The sequence below is a fragment of the Gymnogyps californianus genome, chromosome 1 (assembly GCF_018139145.2).
Source record: "Gymnogyps californianus isolate 813 chromosome 1, ASM1813914v2, whole genome shotgun sequence".
In the NCBI taxonomy this organism is placed as follows: Eukaryota; Metazoa; Chordata; class Aves; order Accipitriformes; family Cathartidae; genus Gymnogyps; species Gymnogyps californianus.
In genome coordinates this window covers 80,321,140-80,340,618 of record NC_059471.1, presented here as the reverse complement: position 1 = coordinate 80,340,618, position 19,479 = coordinate 80,321,140, and positions in this window count along the sequence as shown.

Below are 19,479 nucleotides of genomic sequence, written 5' to 3'. Positions count from 1 at the left end.
AAGATTTAAAAAAAAAAAAAGGCAGAAAATGACTCATGGTAACTTGGGATGAGCCTGCTCAAATAAATTAGCAATGACCCATCATAAAACTGACTTTGAAACAGCCTCATGTATTAATTGATGGACCCACTCCTACTCATTTGGACCCAGCTAAGTGAGCACGTAAGTGTCAGAATTTTGGGGTTCAGTTACCCGCCCTGGCACAAATGATGGCCTGGGTTTAATCCCTTTCTCTCTGCTAGTTTGCTCCCTTGGTAAACCGAGATGAGGCTGTTTTATTTCACAGAAGTGTTGTGTTGGTTGGTGTCTGTGAACCATTCATGCTCCTCAGCAATAAGGAGCATGAGTGGTTTCATGAGAAGAAACGCCTTTCCTCAAGCTCTCATGCAAGCTATAATAGCAAAACAATTGCACAATATCAGAATAACTGTACAAGAAAACAATTATCTAAGAATTAAGGTGCTATTGGGGACAATAGCTAAAGGTTTTCCCTTGAGTATGCAGAAAATGTCTAAGGGAACTTCCTATCTTGAAGACCTGCTTGTTCGGAGAGAAAGAAATGCAAAAGACTATGTTACACCCCTAGTCTCCCTAGGCATAAAGACACCCAGAGCAAGGCACAACTAAGGTCAATGAAATTCTTTTAGCAAATTCTGTACTGCTATTTGACGAAGTGTGTTAGAAGACTTAGGTTATTCTCGGATTTAATAGGAAAGTAAATCCACCAGACAAGCTCTTCTAAAGAAAAATAATTACATAATTCTGGTTTAAGCCTTTTTTGAGTAGAGACTACCAGTAATTCTAATTATATTTCACAGTTTCTTGCCACTTGACAGAGATTGCTCTGCTTTTGAAGCTCAACCTGGACTTGAGCTATGACTATAATAAAAATAATTTATCTTAAACTGCTGTCATTAAAAACAGCATTACATTAGTCCTAAGACAGTCATGAGGAAAATAATATCATTTTTGAGTATTATAACAGAAAGCGTCAGACATCTAGAGGAATGAGCACTTTCCCACACTTGACCTACACTCTGCTTTCACACTTCCCTCTGACAGTAACTAAAGATCAGACATTAGCATGGACTTTGAATGAAAATGGCTAAATTGACTCAGGTGTAGCAAGAAAGTATTCAGGCATTCCTCCTCAAGCTCAAAACAGATCTGAAGGTGGGATGCATGGCACAAGTGTGTCCCTGCTGCCCCAGGGGTTTGGAAGACCAGATTAATGATTGGATATTCCATCAGGCTGGGGTTTTTTCAGCACAAATAGAGAACAGGAACTATTGACAAATTTTACATGGAAATGTTATTAACTTGTTCTGTGTTGCCTTTTTTTAAAAGTTTCTGGTATATTAAAAATTACATTCAGATTTTTAAGACTGACAGCCTCTGAATATTTAGACATGAGCCCAAACAAAACCTGTGCAACATCAGTTCCAGCCAGAAAACAGAAATCATTTATATTAAACATTAATATTTTTAATAGAAAGTATGAGAAAAGAAAAAGAAGTCTTTTAATTCCTAGGTCATAGAAAGCAACATCATCTTGCTTACCAAACAAAGATAATATCATTTGAATAATATTCCCTGATAATACCTAGCCTGTTGGTGACAATTTAACATGTACTGCTGTAATACATGACCAAAGATGTAGTTTTGACCTGGCCTGCTAAACTTCTCCAAGATTTATCAGTCTTAAGAAATATGTCCATATTGAACATACCAATAGCACTATCCACATAAGAGAGTACAGACCAACAAATTAGTAATGCTCCCCTCTTTCAGTCTTCACATTGTGTAGTTTTCCTTGTTAGTCAGTTCATATCTTTCACCTTACTCCAGTAGTTTGTAATAAGACCATTTCTGAGTACAACACTGTAGTAAACAAAACCAAGCAAACGTAGTTATTCTAAGGGCAAAAAATTGTCCCAACTTTCAAGTCACACCTATTACCTAAAGTTCACATCAAAAAAGATCAGAAAGGCACCTGCACCCATTAAAAGTCAATAATCCACCACAATCAGAAACCCCAATGTATTATCATTTCAGGTCAGTCTTTGCTGCAAGAATTGAAAGACTGTTATAATAGAAAATAGTCCTGAGATTTAATTCACAGAGATTTTAAGCTGTAGCCTTAGATCTCCTTGGGTGCTTTCTCTATATTTTCTGCATTTTCCATGTGGCACTATTTCTTGTGTCATTATACCAAAGACCATTACAGCACTCCCAAAAGAATGTTAGCAATGATGAGGTCTTGACTCCAGAATTATGACATTTCATTTCTGATGTAAGGAAGAGCAACATTTTACAACCAAAGGATTAAAAATGTAAAGCAACTTTGTTATCAGGCTGCCATATATGCTGTTCAATAGCTCCCTGAGGAGTTAAGGAATTCTTTACATACAAAGTGAATAGCAGATTGTAGAATTACAATGCTGTTCTTTGGGCAATGAGGAGGTCAATTAAAATGGTTAGGGCATGCATGGAAAACCAGGTCAGTAGATAATACCAAATGAAATATGAAAATCTGTCGTGAGTAAAGGAGATGCCAATGAAGGGACATTTTGCATTTTCCCCTTAGTAAATACACATCTTATTCAAAAATTATTCCAACACAAGTAACATTCATTATGAGATACTATTTATGGAGCAATTAGAAAATGGTGTTACATGTAGGGTGGGCTTGACCACGTGGGTTAGCGCTTTATTCCATGTAGGTAGGAGACAGTGGATTGATAGAAACAAGTGTTTGCAAATGACAGTAAAAAATTCCAAAGCACAAGCTGTTTCAAAATGATGCTGTGAAAAGATGTTGAGCAATAATATTTCTGCAAAACTCCATGGAGCAGTACAAAGCGTATCAGTAAAACTGATACAGCAGATGTTGTGTAAAAGGCACTTGATAGGGCCTGGTCCTGCACAAGTCGAATACATGGAAGAAGCTGCTGACTTCTGCAGTTTTTAGCATCTAGGAAAAAAAGTCAGTCACTATAACAAAGCTCAAAAGAAATATCTGAAACTGGCATTTTTGCAGTTTTCAGCATCATTGAGCAAAGTCAGAAGCAGACTTCAGCTATCATCCTGGCGCCTATAAATGCAGCTGTCATTCTCTACTCCCTGGTTATGTGCTTCTTCAGTTTTGTTGACATCATTGTAGAGTTTGGTGGGAGAATGAAGAAAAACTGTAAGTGGAGTACAGGGGATGGCAAAGGTGAAAAAAGTCTGGTATTTTTCTATATAGGTATATTTTAACCTGCACTTCTACTGATAAATAGATGTGCCTGAAGAATATGTAGCAAGAATGTAAGACACGCTCAGATCAGAAGTCCATATAGCCCATCTTGCCTCTAGTAATAGTTAATAAAGGATTCTTAGGTGAAAGAGGGTCAGTACAGACTGATCCTTTCCCTAGCATAACCTACCATATTCCAGTAGTTTACCGGTTTCCTAACTGAATTCAGCAAGAATTTTGATGCTGTCTCCCACAACATGCTTGTTCAAAAATTAGAATGTTATGGTGGATGGGTGGACAACTAGTTGGATGAAAAACCAGTTGGATGATTGGTCTACGAGGGTGATGTTAATGCATCATACTCTACTTGGATGCCTGTGACAACTGGAGAACAACAGGGTCTGTCCTGGGACCTGTCTTACTTAACAGCTTTATTGAGTGTATTCTCTTCACATTTTCAGGTGACTCCAAACTGGGGGGATCAGTTGATATGCTTGAGGGCAGAGCAGCCATCCAGAGGGACCCACAGAGGTCAGTGGATTAGGCTGAAAGGAACTCCATGAAATTCAACAAGGACAGACACCAAGTGCTGCCCTGGAGAGGGCAGAGCCTTTGAACTGACATGGGCTGGGGCTGGAGGGGCTGGGGAGCAGCTGTGTGGGAAAGTCCTTGAGCTGGTGGTAAGCAACGAGCTGAACACGAACATGAATTCTCCACTAAGCTACAGTGAATATGCAGAGCCACTCCTCAACACTTAACAACTGAAAGCTTTCCATTAACTTTAATTACCCATTTCCCTCACCCGAGGCTTAGAAAACTAATATACAACTGTAGGAATCCTGTGGATTCTTTTTTTTTGACTTCTGCTTTCCAAGCGGGTAAGATTTTGAAAGTAAAAAGAGAAAAAGTTTGTATAGATATTAAGCATTGGCTGCAGCACTGTACTCCAAATTTAATCAAAGTTTAGCATTATTATTTTATTTGGGCCCATTTTGAACATATAAATGTATGCACATATATCTGTCTCTCTCTCCATGCGTATCCCAGGTGAGAAAAATGTATAGTTTAAAAAGTGCCATTAGTAAGTTATTTTACAAGACAGACATGGTTTATATGGACAATGTAAGTTATCAGTTGAAGAGTTGTAATATATTCTCCTAGGGCAGGGATCAGAATTATCCATTTAATCTGTGTTATTCTTGATGATGACTATTATCTGGGCTCTTTCCAGATGTAAGGAACCAGTCAAGAGGTTTCCCTGGACTGGGGGAGGGATGGGGGAAAGGGAGTTACCTACTGCACAGGAAATACCAGAAAGAATTGTCTCTTGTGGAATGCAATATTACTAAGAGCTGTGAGGGCTTCCAAAGGCATGCTGTTAAGATTTACCTGTACCATTTTGATTTGCTGTTGTTGTTATTATAAGGCATATCCTAAACCAGAGTTTGAGACACCAGCTTCTCAAAATTACTGAAACTGTTTCCTTATAGAGTAAATAGCACTTCAGCTTGGGAGGACCTTAGACTGGCTGATGATTGCTAGTAGTCATCCATCCCCAAATGGTCATGACCTACAGATGGAAAAATCCTTGGAGATGAGCATCCCCAAGTCCAATTCCAAGCTGATTTGATGCATCACCCCAGCAAGGACAGAGAACTTTTTAGTCTATTTAATTGTTGTTTTGGTTTTTTTTTCCCTTATAACTGTGTGAGGCTTGATTTGCCCAGGCAAAGCTCCGCAAATTTATCAGAGCTAGATCACTTCACACTCATCCAGAATCTGGCAGAAGATTTCATGTTTGGAATATTTTTGCTGGGGCACTGTAATAGAAAAACTTAGAGAATGCAGTTAACTTTATAATCTCGGATAAATTAACTGTTACTTTCAAATACGACCTTCACTAGCAGTCCAATGAAAAATGATAAAGACCCAAAATCTTTGGGGAAAATTCTTTGCTGAGGACCTCCAGTTCCTTCAGAAACTAAGGGAGCTTGTGCATATCTGGTATCTCTTATCTCTTATGAATAAGTCAAGAGCATCTTGAATACTATTTTGTGTGTTAGTAATTTGCATGGATTTGGAAGATAATAGTAAGTCAGCAAGCCAAAAGGAATGTCTGAGCTGCTTCTGATTTTCATCTTGCAGTGCTTAACAATATCTTTCATAATATGGGGAGAAGAGAGGAATGTTTAAATTACATGGCTAAGAAATTATCTTATTTCCATGGACAGATTCCTTTTCATGGGCCTGAAGGCAAACAGGGCTGACATGTGTTCCTTATTCCACATGGAATTCAGCAGTTCAAGCACTAACCTTACTGAATCCAAACAGGTTCACTGCATGCAAGGATATGTTATATGATTTTTTTCAAAATGAAAATTGCACCAGAAGCAAGGCAATGGTTGGCTGGCTTAGCAAGAGATGCTTTTGTCTGATCAGAGCTTTGAGTTTACCTATAGGTATAATACATTCCTTAATACTTCTCTATATATAGAATAAAGATCTGTTTTACATCTTGTTATAAATGTGCAGCTTTCCAGCATATCTGTACCTGTTAATTTGAAATCCAAGATTTTATTGGAGATTTTGCCTTATCTTACAGTGGAAGCTTAGAAATCCTTTTGTCAGACACCTTCCTAAGAAAAGCTGGGCATTTTTTTACTGCAAGACTGAGCCTTCTTGTCTAGAGAGCTTACCTGACTATGAATTGCACTATAAAAGCTGATTTCACTATCATCTTGCTCTTCTGTTGCTATAATGGGGAAGCATCTATGGAAATCAGTGAAGGAAGTTACACGTCCACTGAAGTCACCATGCAACCTTTGCTGGTGACTTCATGACAGGAAGGTGCTAATCCAAATTTTCAGGGACAATATGGGGAGGGAAGGCTCAAGATGAAGGACAAAGAAGAGTGAATGACAAGAAATAAAAAGATCCCACAGAAGAGAGAGAGAAGAAGTGCCAGAAGAAAGAAACAAGAAGCAGAAGAAATTAAAAAAGGTTTTCAGGTCATTACATTAGAAATATAAGCAAGAAGGGGTCTATTCGAATGCATATTTGCTAGTCATCTTTCCAAGAGTGCTCCAAGCAAAAGTTTGGAAACACTGTGTTACAGATACAAAAAGTTTTAATGAGACAGCTGCTTTCCCCCTACATTTAAATCTTTGATTTTGTAAGCAGGATTTCCAATGCAAGTGCTTATTACCTAATGAAACTACTGTTTTAGATACTGCAATTGATGCTTAGCAATTTTTAAGTTTTTTTGATAACACATGCCTTATTTATATTACAGTACTGCTGAGAGAGCTGTACCCCATTTTGCTAGGTGGCAAGCATAAACATAAGCCTTCTCCAAAAATGCATATAATTTATCTAGACAACATAAAGAAATTGTAGGACACAGAAAATCATAATGTTTTACTTAGGAAAGGCAGACTCAATAGCAAATTGGGGTAGGATTCATCTCTGTCTATTTACAGACATGTTTTAAATGCCTAATCTGTCTTCTCTTTGTAGGCGGTGGAGAGAAGGTGCAAATTATCTGATCTATTTTAGAATACTGTTGTAAGGTTTAATGAACAGTACTCTAGAGGTGCCCATTTCTGTGTGTTATCTGTAGCTGATATTGAGACAAGTAGCTCAGATGGGACTTTTTTTTTTTAAATTAAAAAAAAATATGTCAGCATTAATTTATCCCTATTAGAGCTTTTTAGAGGACTTCTATATGTATCAGTTTCACCGTGGACAGGACAATTCCCTGAAAAACAAACAAAAAGCATGAATAACACTCAACATCAGAATAACCAATCCTTTATTAGGAAGAACACTTATATGGATCTTGGGAAAACATGACTTAAGCCTTTAGTCTTCCTACTTCAGATTCTGAGAGTCAGTGTACTAGGCAGGCAATCTGAGATGTGCTTACTTTCTCATCTTGATGCTGCTCCATTTTATAAGAATAAAAATCCATAAGTACATATAAATAATGTCCAACACTATCTGGCCCATATACAATGTTATAGACATGTTATACATTGGAATCATAAAATCATAGAATGTTTTGCGTTGAAAGGGACTGTTAAATATCACCTAGTACAACACCCTGCCCTGGGAAGGGACATCTCTCACTAAATCAGGTTGCTCAAAGCCATGTCCAACCTGACTTTGAACACTTCCAGTGATGAGGCATCCACAAATTCTCTGGGAAACTTGTTCCAGTGCCTCACCACCCTCATTGTAAAAGATTTTTTCCTTAGGTCCAATCTAAACCTACCCTCTTTCAGTTTAAAACCATTGCCCCTTGTCCTGTCACTGCAGGCCCTGGTAAAATGTTTGTCCCCATCTTTCTTATAAACCCCCTTTAAGTGTTGAAAGGCCACAATAAGGTCTCCCTGGAGCCTTCTCTTCTCCAGGCTGAACAACCCCAACTCTCTCAGCCTTTCTTCATAGGAGAGGTGCTCCAGCCCTCTGTTCATTTTTGTGGCCCTCTTCCAGATCCGCTCCAACATGTCCATGCCTTTCTTGTACTGGGGACCCCAGAGCTGGATGCAGTACTCCAGGTGGGGTCTCACAAGAGCAGAGTAGAGGGGCAGAATCACCTCCCTCGACCCGCTGGCCATGCTTCTTTTGATGCAGCCCAGGATACGGTTGGCTTTCTGGGCTGCGAGCACACATTGCCAGCTCATGTCCAGCCTTTCATCCACCAGCACCCCCAAGTCCTTCTCCGCAAGGCTGCCCTCAATCCCTTCATCCCCCAGCCTGTATTGATACAGGGGGTTACCCCAACCCATGTGCAGGACCTTGCACTTGGCCTTGTTGAACTTCATGAGTTTCACAGTGGCCCACTCCTGAAGCCTGTCAAGGTTCCTCTGGATGGCATCCCTTCCCTCAAGCATGTCAACTACACTACTCAGCTTGGTGTCATCCACCACTTGTCAAAAATATATTTGGTATAGCCTTGGCTGAATCTGGTATAGCCTGGTTACTGGTTTCCACTTGGACATTGAGCCATTGACTATAACTCTTTGGATGCAGCCATTCAGCCAATTTGTTATCCATCTAACAGTCCATCTCTCAAACCCAATTTAGCAGCAAGAATGGTGTAGGGGACTGTATCAAAGGCCTTACAGAAGTCCAGGTAGATGACATCCATAGCTCTTCCCTTGTCCACTGATGCAGTCACTCCATCGTAGAAGGCCACTAGATTAGTCAGGCACAATTTGCCCTTGGTGAAGCCATGTTGACTGTCTCTAATCACCTTGTCTTCTGTATGTTTCAACATATCTTCCAGGAGGATCTGTTCCATGATCTTACTGGGCACAGAGGTGAGACTGCCCAGTCAGTATTTCCCAGGGTCCTCCTTTTACCTTTTTAAAAATGGGCATGATGTTTCCCTTTTTCCAGTCTCTGGGGACTTTGCATGACTGCCATGACTTTTCAAATATGATAATGATTGGCTTGGCAACTGTATCAGCCAATTTTCTCAGGACCCTGGGATGCATCTCATTGGGTCCCATGATCTTATGTATGTTCAAGTTCCTCATGTGATCTCGAACCCAATCTTCACCTACAATAGGAGGGATTTAATTCCCTCAGTCCCTGTTTTGAGGTTCGGGGGCTTGAGAGATGCGGAAAGAGAGATTACCATTGAAAACTGAGGCAAAAAGAAATTGTTGAGTACCTCAGCTTTCTCCATGCTGGTTGTCACTAGTTCTCCTGTCTCATTTCTTGGGGTGTGTGTGTCATTTTTTTTAGTCTTTCTTTTCTGGCCAATGTACCTGTAGAAGCCCTTCTTATTAGTCTTTGCCTCCCTTGCCAATGTATATAATATTGCTTGCCGTTGTATATAACATTGTTATATATGTTATGTACGTTGTTATATGCAATGTTATATACATGTTATACACTGAGGTCTTGGTATTGGCTGTTCTGGGACCTTTCACTCTTTCATTTTCCACATCAAATGTTTTTGTTGCAGAATATGAGAATTTTTTTAAAACTTGGAAAAAAAAATCGAAACACTCCAATAAGAGAGATTCTTTGTGTGCCATAACTTGCTTATTGCAAGGAGTGAACAGGGCTGCATTTTCTCAAATACAGAACTGCATAAAAGATTAAGTGGATGGTGACTGCCTGTACCGCTGGCTGTGGGAGACAGCTGAGTGTGTCTAGAGAGCAATTCCTCCTGGGCCAGGGGTTCTCACTGTAGCCAGACATGATTTATCAATACGATTACTTGACAGGATAGAAACAAATGTACATTCCTTTGTAATTTTGGCTCTTTTCACTAGCAATAGAGGCAGTCTTTTAAGTGTCGTGATGCTTTCAACTACTTTCTTACTTGCCTTGTAGCGATTCCTTCATATTTGTACCTTCCACATGCAAACTGCTGTTGTCTTGTTTAGTAGTCTTCTTTTTTCTTCTCCATCTATCTTCGGAAGTACTACTTTTAAAAGTCCAGCTGGATTTACCACATAAGAAACTTACCACAATTAGAAGCCCACTGCACAAGCTATTTGAATGTGTGTTACAGAAGTCATAATGCTGCTGATTGAGCTGAGGGCAGCTTTATGCAGCTTGTGTCATTTTTTGAGAACTTTCTGTCATAATCCTTTTTTTTTCAGGAAAAGGAGTATATGCTACCTTTCTCAAAATCCTAACATTGCTTTCCATTATCAAATACTTCTTTCAAGTTAGGCTTTGCTTGTGCACTCTCTCTAGTTTAAAAGCATCTGTATGTGGTGAGCACAAATGACATAGGGTTTCTGGTTCAGTGGGTATATTTACATTTTAGGTTTTAAGGATTTCAAGGATTAACTTAATAAATTACCTAATTTACTGTGATTATTCAGTACGGTACTGCACAACGTCTCTGACCATACTTTGCATATGAGACTTGGAAAACATGTCCTTCCACAAACAGTAACTGATTTCGCAAGGAACTTGTAGAAATATTTTCGACAGTGGACATCTAATTCAAAGCTCTTGCACAAAAAGGAAGGAAGGGAAGGCAGGCATGATAGATACTTCAATGAGTCAAGGAATGTTCCCATAGGAGAGTCAATTTTTACATTATTTATGTCTCTTTTCAGCAGTGAATGTTTAACAGTGTGGATCAAGCAATGAATTCTCTGGTACGTGATCCCTTCTCTGACAGCACGGCAATATCAGAGCTAAATTTTTCTACACAATTTTTCCTGAGAAGCACTTCTAATTTTTGCCAGTATCCATTTAGCAACAGCTTCAGCTCTCCCCAGCTGCATAGATGCTGTGTATTACTTTCAGGGCTGAAAATGTTGCAGTTGCTCTCCAAAACAAACAGGGAAAACCGTTAGAAATATGGGATTTCCTATAGAGATGAAGATAACATCACGTCTGGGACCTTGACAAGGTTAGGGTAAGGTTTAACTTCAGATCGTACTTTGACAGTTCAGTAATCCTGTTTTCTACTAATAATATGGCTTGTGACATTCCTGTTGTGAACCCTGCTCGTATGGTTGGGTTCTTCAAGTAAAAAAATTTTCTTCTGAAAGAGATGTTACCTTCCTTTTCTGCCTTTGCATTCACTAGGGAAACATCATACAGCCAGGACAAACACTGCTGCTGTCAGATCCCTCTGGCACTTTCTGAAACAAATGGAGGAGCTAACAATCCAAAATTATCCTGAACATCTAGAAGCCAGTGACCTGGTGTAAATGGGAGTGTGGTTCCAGTGATGCCAGTACCTGATACTCCCAGAAGTCCCCCCAAAGGCCAGAACATCAAGCGAGTAATAAAACAGATGTACCAGATATGAGCTTACAGACTGATAACACTACTGCACCTGAGCCTCGTCCATAGGTTAACCTTTAACGCATGGATGTTGTCCAGCAGGATGAACAATACCATTTATACGCAGAAGAGAAACTGACAACTCTGTCTTCCTCTGGCTGAAAGGATTCTTATTCAGATCATAAGACCAACAATGAATCTTGAAGGGTCTGGAAGTAAATCTGGGCTCTGAGATACACCAGTACTAAACTGGAAGAGCCTCGGAAAATAGAGATTTAAAGGAGCAAGTGAAGTGGATAAGAAAGGGCATAAAGCAGCTGCAGACAAAATGGTAGTAGCCTTAAGGAGAGGAGGGGAAGGAGGGGGATAAAATGGGGCCCATCCATGGCTGTTTTCCACTGTGCTTCCCCTCAGCCTGCGGGTCCAGAGTTGGGAGGTGGAGAACAAATGGTGCTTCACCCGTGGTCAGCCACTTAGATCTTATGGTGGTGGTGATGAGGGAAACTACATTAGCTGAAGCAACTGCAGTACCTTCAGAAGTATTTTAAGCCAGAGCAAAGATAATGTCTTTGCCATTCAGTCCAAGCTTCCTTGCTTTTTTAAAAAAGAAATTGCCAATTGCTTGTTCTAAATTTCTTTTATCCTCCACTCCTCACTCCACAGAGTCTTCAGGCTTCTTTCCTATTTTTTTCCTTTCACTTTCCCTCTAGTTAAATGCAGCTCAAAGTAAAACTGTAGAATGAGCATGGCATTTGCCATCCTTCCACTGGCCATTTCCCTTGTGTGCCATATGCCTTTCCCACAGCTTGTCTCAATATAGTTGGCAACTCTTTGGGGCAAGATGCTCTCTTTGGGGGTGCATGGGATGCAGCATAAAGAAGACCCAGTACTGTTTGGTCTCAAGGTAGTATGATAATAAATAAATATTAATAAACCAAATTTAATGAGTCTCAAATTCTTCTGAGCAACAGCTTATGAACTAATGCTGGCTGCATTTATCTTTCTCAGAGTGCATGAAAAGGTTCTGCTTCAGTCTGCTGGTGTTCAGAAAAAAACAAACCAAGCACAAAAAGCTGGGGACACCTTTGGAAAAAAGCAGGAATATAGCAGTCACGGTTACAGTAGGCAGGAGTGTGAGATGTCCACTGGCAAATTCAAGACCAGAGAGCACATAACACAAAAGGCGCTAAAGCACTTCCTTGCCATAGAAAGGAGCCAAAAACTGATTGGAAGAGAAAGTAAAATGGAGGGGTGTGGGGAGGCAAGGCCAATTACTCTCTTCTCACATTTTTGCAAGCCTGTATCCTGTAAAGCAGCAGTCAGTGCTCTGCTTCATCTCTCAGGCTAACAGGAGCTTGGCAGAGGTGGCACAGTATCTGCTAGAGCACTGATTACTGCTGTATGAGGAGAAGTCCATTGATGGTACCACAAATCCTAATACTTGGTAAATAGCCAGTGGCATGCAAAATTGATGGCAGGCAAACTAAATTTATTTATTAGAAGTGGTAGTTCTCAAGGGTTATGCTGGTACATAGTCAGCCATTCACCAACTGCTTAATAACAATAATAAAAAAAGAAGAATTAGATGAATATATAAACAGACACACAGAAATGCAGGCAATATTCTGCATCAATCTTTTTTTTTTTTTTTTTTTTAATCCATCACTCAAGGCCGGAAGCCAGGGAAGTCCAGGCTTTTGTCCAACATGATAATACAAATTCAGCTTGGAAGAAATGGTTAAGAGGGAAGTATTAATGTTTCAATATCAACCAAGAAGGCAAAAATAATTTTGGAGTTGCACTGCATAATTTAATTATTTCAGAGGTTAATGAACAGGAAGGTGTTCTTCTGCTACAAAATTCTTATTGACTTAGTTGATACGTAGGTTGCTGCCAACCTTACTGTCTGGGACTCATCCATGAGAGAGCAGGTCAGGATGCTGAATGTGGCATTCAGCTTATTTCTGTTACACTAGCTAAAGGCTTGCATTACTCTCACAGAACTGCAAATGGTCTGTGCACATAATTTATGCTTGTATGCACACAACACTCACACTTCATGGTCTGTAGGTGTTAGAAGTATGTTTTCCTCCTGGTCTTCATTCTTTTAGATCTGTATTAGTACAGCACTAGCGTTCTCCCCATATGTAGCTGCAGCTAAATACTGTATTTATCTGTAATATGGTTGTGCTATATCTAGCCTGCTTTTGAAACAGTTGAGACTTTTCTTAAGGAATTCTGAAGGTATGAAATATCACCATAGAAAACAAAATTACAAATATTGTAAAGACAATTATACAAATATTACAAAGTGTTGCTCTGTTCTAGCTAACAGGATCTGCTGGCCAGCCACTAAAATCTGACTGCTCCTTTGTAAGTTCTGAGGTTAGATGGAGAGATTAGCAAATTAGATTAGAGTTTATTAATTGTGTTTTATTTCTTTTTAATCCAAGGAACAGAGTACTAGTAACACACATGGCATGGCTCCTCATGTGAACTCTTGTTCTTGGGTTTTGCCGTTAAAATGCTAAGTTCAAATTTGTCCATCAAGAGATTCTGGTTGCTTGTCATACTTGTCAATGGGAATGGCAGCTAATGTTGACAGAGTGTATATGAGCATATTTTGAAAGCTGTGAATTCAAATTTCACTAGTGCAGGTTACGGCTTTGAAAATAAAACTAGTTCATGCACTAGCTAAATCATATGTTACCGTGGTGAGTGACTCTTTAGGTACAAGCAGTCGTCCCCAACTTCATATGCTCGTACAACAAAACACACTAAACATGGCTCAGGTGCAGCCCCACCATATTCAGGTCTACATTAGACAAGCAATTATGTGAAGGCCTGCTGGAACCTGTAGAAAGGCACACTTGCGGTGGTAGCTGGGGTTTTACAGACATTTAAAGGAAATGCAAAGTAATGTCAAGATTGATAACAAGTGAATTGTATGCCTAAGCAGGTTCCCTAAATTCTTGGGAATGGCCAACTACTCAATGGCAGCAAATCCACGCAACTGTTTCAGGGCCCTCTTAGCTATATATCTTTGATACTATGGATCCAGGGCATTTTACACACCTCAGGTATTTTTAAAAATATACAGCAGATGCAGTGTTAAATCCCTTGTTCTCAAGGAAAGGAATATCTGTATCATTTGTGAAAGAGACAATTCACATGGATAGAGTTCCTCTTGTTTTCTAAATTAGCAGGTATCAAACATGCTGCATCAATACTTACTGTCCTGCCACACAGTAGTGGAAGTTTTATTTAGATGTTGAAGTGAGCAGTCTGTGCTCTGGGTAAAGGTAGTCTCTGGGTAAAGATAGCTTACACTGCAAGATTGAATTTTCCTTAAGTTCACCTATGGGCATACTTTGTATGCTAATACGAATCAGATACAACTGATCAGCCTGGGCTGATGTTTCCATTAGGGATTGTACAGATTTTGGTAGCCAAACTAGTTCATTTATAGCAAATTCATTTATCCCCTCATGATACTGCATGGTGCCACAGAGACAGACTCCCTCTTTTCAGGAAAAGGCAAACCACATAGCTATTTGTGGTCTTTTGGTGTGGCTGTTTCTAACGAATGATAAGGCTCTGATGAGTCAGGTGAGACATTAATTTGCATGTCATAAACCAAGATCAGTCATATTTAATTTGCATTAGCATGCAAAGCATGCCCATAGGTGAATTAAGTACATAAAACTGTATAATTTATAACACGTTAATATCTAAATATTATGGCATATATACATTTAAATTTTTGCACAGGACACTTTTAAACTAACATAGAAGAATATAGTATGAATGGTTTGGTTAACAAAATAGCCGTTCACTTCTTGCATATTTGCCATAGGGAATACATATGTGCAGAATATAAAGGAATATCAGTTGTTGCTGTTTTGCTAAAACTCCTCATTGTTGTTTTGTGCCATCATACCCAGTGTGGTGTTTTGATAGGACTATGTCAGTGTATTTATTTCACAGAGTACGACGTGCCTACAGAACACTGCCTATTCCCAAGGTGGTAAATGGTTAAAGAGGTAATTACCAGAGTGGGAGAAGATAAGGACACAAAGCATGGAATAAGAAAGACTATTTAAATGCAGAGCAGAGAGTTATAACTTTTTTTCTTCTATCCTTTAGATATTTCTGTGCTTTTGTCTTAAACAGCGTGAACTTGAGTTGACTTTTACTGGGTCAAGTAATTTTAAAAATGACCCCTTCTAACCCTGGTGATTTGCTGGCGTATTAATTCATGCTTTCTTGTGTTAATGGCAAAAGATGTCTTCACTGCAGCGAAGAAGGATTTCTAATTTATGACAAATTACATTTCAAAATTTGATTTCGCTCTACATCATCTGATCAAGCGAAACTGTTCAAAATTTCCTGTGAACTACAAATTTGTTGGAAGCTCCATTTTGAACCAGCAGCAAATGTTACTTCACTGACTGCATGTGCCCCAGGCCCTACAGCAGTGCAACGGAATTTCTTTAGATGTAGATAAACTTCATTAAACAGCTGAATGCATCCCAAGGGTCTGTGGGTTAAAGTCAGGGCTGCTATGGCCCTGGCTCCATGGAAGAGCATGACCATAGCTCATCGGGCTGCCCTGCATCCTGCCCTGCCTCTCCTCAGAGCCTGGTGCACTCAGGACCCCTGGGCTCCTTGCTGAATTTTGTAGACCCCCTGACCTCCAGTGATGGAAGGTCACTCAGCCAAAGGTACACCAATCAAAGGACGTTGAGCTTGCTTCTGCAAATGTTAGTGAAAAATGTCAGCTGTGTCTATTTTTACTTTTGATAAGCAGGTAGAGTTTATTGTACTTTACCCATTCCTATGAGAATAATTTAGTTAGCTGCCTCCTGTGAACCTGTTTAACCTCACCAGTTTGACAATGGGCTGTACTGGTCCCCTCGTGACAATAATCTTTAGTATCTTGTGTTCTCTTACTTCAGAGAGCCAGGAAATCAGCCTGGACCATAGATGAGTTTGCAGAAATAGCAGTTAGAAAAAGCAAACAGCTTGGAAAGTAACCATATTTGATATTGGAGCTATTGAAAGACAGTAAACATAAAACCTACAGATATCGGTTTCACAGGGTCAATTTTCAGAGGGAAACTGTGTGATAAACAGTGTTTTTTAGGAAGGGAGATTTTTCTTGATTTGAATTATGCATTTTTACTCTTGACCATGACTCCTATGTTGGTTGATGATAAAACATATCATATCAAATAATAATATGGTATCATAGCAACATAAAGGAAACCAGTTTCGCAGATTCTGGAGATGCTGATATCATTGCATTTAGTTAATGCAAAACAATTGTTGAGCTGACATCTTCCAATAGGTTTATTTTCCAGTTAAAAAAGTGGCACTACTATCTGATATGACATTGTGCCTCTATGTTGCTTCAGGCTTCTTTTAAAAAGTCTCTAAAAGTCAATTCTTTTTTGTAATAACTGTACTGTTAAACAACTTTGTCATGGCCTTGGCTCTTGAACTAGCTGTGCTGGAAAATATTTTTCTTTCATTTTAATGTCAACCACCAATCCAAAGCTGTCATTGCAATAACATTGAAAAAGTTGTGTACCAGCTAACATTCCCTGCTGTGCAATCTTTTTTTTTACGGAATGGATGGGAGAACAGCTATTTCAAAAAACAGCTCACTAAGTTGTGTAAGATTAACTAGGATCATAATAACAGGAACTCAGACAGTATTTTTGATATTTGCAAGTGTTTCAAAGCTCATCTTCCTGACCTGAAATACTATAGTGCTCGAGTTGGGTGGGGAATAAAAATCCTAGATATAAAATTTACTTCTTTCAAGAAGCTGCAAAAATTATCAGAAGTTCAAGCTGTGTAATTAAGTTTTCCTGCAAAATACCTGCAAGCATGTTCTCATTCTCAATTTTTAGCAAACTGACAGCTATGAAAATAAAATTCTGCATTGTTTCCAGAAAGCAGCCCTTCCTCCCTAACACAGTCATCTCAAAATTACACTGAGGTAGAGAGGATACAAAATTCATGGACTGGAAATGAGACATGCTTTTTACAAGGCATCTCTGAGAACTCCAGAACATTTGCAAGCATTTTTGCCACAGTCATTTTAGGTTTTCTTCAGAAATTTGTGTTGTTTTTACATTATATCAAAAGCCGCTTTTGTCTGTAATAATGTACATCGCAGTGCCATCTAGCGTAGGAAGAGAAGAATATGGAGAAAATGGATGGTTTGAGCTTCAGTTTGTGTGAAAGCAAAATCAATGCCATACACAGCCCTAACTGAAGAGGATTATGCCTGCCTTTAACAACTACGTCTCTAATTTCAGTAGCTCATCGTTAGACTGTATGCAGCACCAAAGACAGAAATATGACCTATTCTGTATTTTCCTATGTGATTGTGTTAGTTGTGGCATTATACTTTATGAAACGGAATTCTTTATTTAGTGTTTGATTATCAGAAACTCCCCATCTTGAACTCTGGTTGCATAAAATGGGCTAAAAAATGCAAAGAGAAATATGAGAGGGATGGTGCTTTAGTAATTGATTATTGTGCAGTGAAAATTTCTCAGAAGGCTGTATGTATCCACAACCAGTTCTTTGGAGCCAGCTAAGCTGCTACTGTCTAGATAAGACAATATATTGCAACACTACGAACAGAAGAAACTTGAAAGGTAAATTCAAATACCGAGAAAAACAGTTTTCTCTTTTTCACCAAATCTCATCACAGCAATGGAGATCGGGCACCACAAGTACAAAGGTCTGTCGATCTGCAGCTACATGGAACAAAGTCCTACATGAGAGCTAGAACAGCCTTTGAAGTGCTCCTTGACCTGATGTGCATCATAATATGCTTGAGCTCTGTTTCATGCCTGAGATATACATCCTTGAAAATTTTTCCTCATGGGTGGACTTGGATTCTCCCTTATGTTTGGAGCTGACCTGAGGAGGAAAGAACAGCAGTCCTGGTTTAACAGGCAACGTTGACTCAAACTGGATGGCCTGTAATCTTCCAAAGATACATCAGAAGGTCTTGCAAGCTCACCTGCTGCTTTCCCAGCTACATGTCTTGGCTTTAGCATGCAGCTGTAAAACCCTGTACACATTGCACGTTTCTGGGAAACATCACTTGGCACCATGTCCAGTGCTTAAGGGAGACCCTTGGGGCCGGTGTGCAAGGGGCCCTGCCACTGCCTGCTGCAGCGAGACCTCTTCTAGGCCAGCGGCTGGCAAGGTGGGACCTGGAGCCTCTCCACTTGGCATTGCCCCCTCCACACTCCAGCCAACTAAAGCAAAAACAAAACAAGGACGCTCAGAAATGACGCAGCCGAGCAGTTCCTCTGCTCTGAGAAGCACACCGATCCCCCACCAGGACTTTCAAGGCACCTAGGTGCCATGGTACAATTTGCCAGGGCCAGGCACATCTCACCAGTCCCCCCCCGAGCTCCTGGCCACTACTGGCACAGTTTGCTGGCTGCCTACTAACGCAGAGAGGCTTTACCTGGAGGGTGCAGGCCAGGCAGGTTGGGCTCTGGACCTCTGGGAAGGTCCTTACCCATCACTTTAACTCTCGGGAAGTAGGAATTTCAGAGCAGCTTCAGGACTTTATTACATGTTGCCACAAAAACAGTAAGTGCTGAGGAGATTAGAAAGTGGATGTACACCTGAAAAAGCCAAATAAGGAGGACGTGAGCTCCATGGATTGGTATCCACAGCTGCAGGAATGCTGGTGTTGGCGTCTTTTAAAACAACTTTTCAAAGAACTGAGTCCAAGATATAGCACAGCTTGGTTTTCTCCTTTCTTTCACAGGGCTAGCTAATTACACATTAATGAGGATACCGCATCCCTTAAAAAGAACATTAGTTATATGTGTAATTCCTATAGGTAACTCAGCTTTCATGTGACTAGGTTGCAATAGGAGGTACAGTGTTTTCCCCGGGCGTATTGCAAACCAAGGCTCCTTTAGAATATTCTCCGTACTTTTCAGACAACCTATTTCTTAGCGATATACCTTTGTATATACACCTGGATCCACATCAGAAAACAAATTGCTGCTCTTCTGACTTCATTGGAGACAATATTGCACTCACACTTTCACATTTCCAGGAACAATGAATAAATATGCCAACATGGAAGCCTGATAACAATTTTACACATTCTCATCTTCAATACTTTCCTAAATGTTTCTTGATTCTCTGCAAAATTCCATTCTGTGTTTACTCTCCTCCTCTCTACGGATATTCTCTCTAAATGAGAGGTTGATAGACTACTTATTCAGAATCAGCTTCTGTACTTAAACAAAATTTTTACTTTGAATGTTTTGATTGTAAAGATTCTGACAGTATAAGAACTTTTAAAACTAGGCATGAAAAAAATAGATATGCACTGAAGGACAAGGTTTTAGCAAATCCAAATGCTAGGCAAGCACCTGCAAATTAAAGGAAAAAATTTATATCAAATATATTACTTG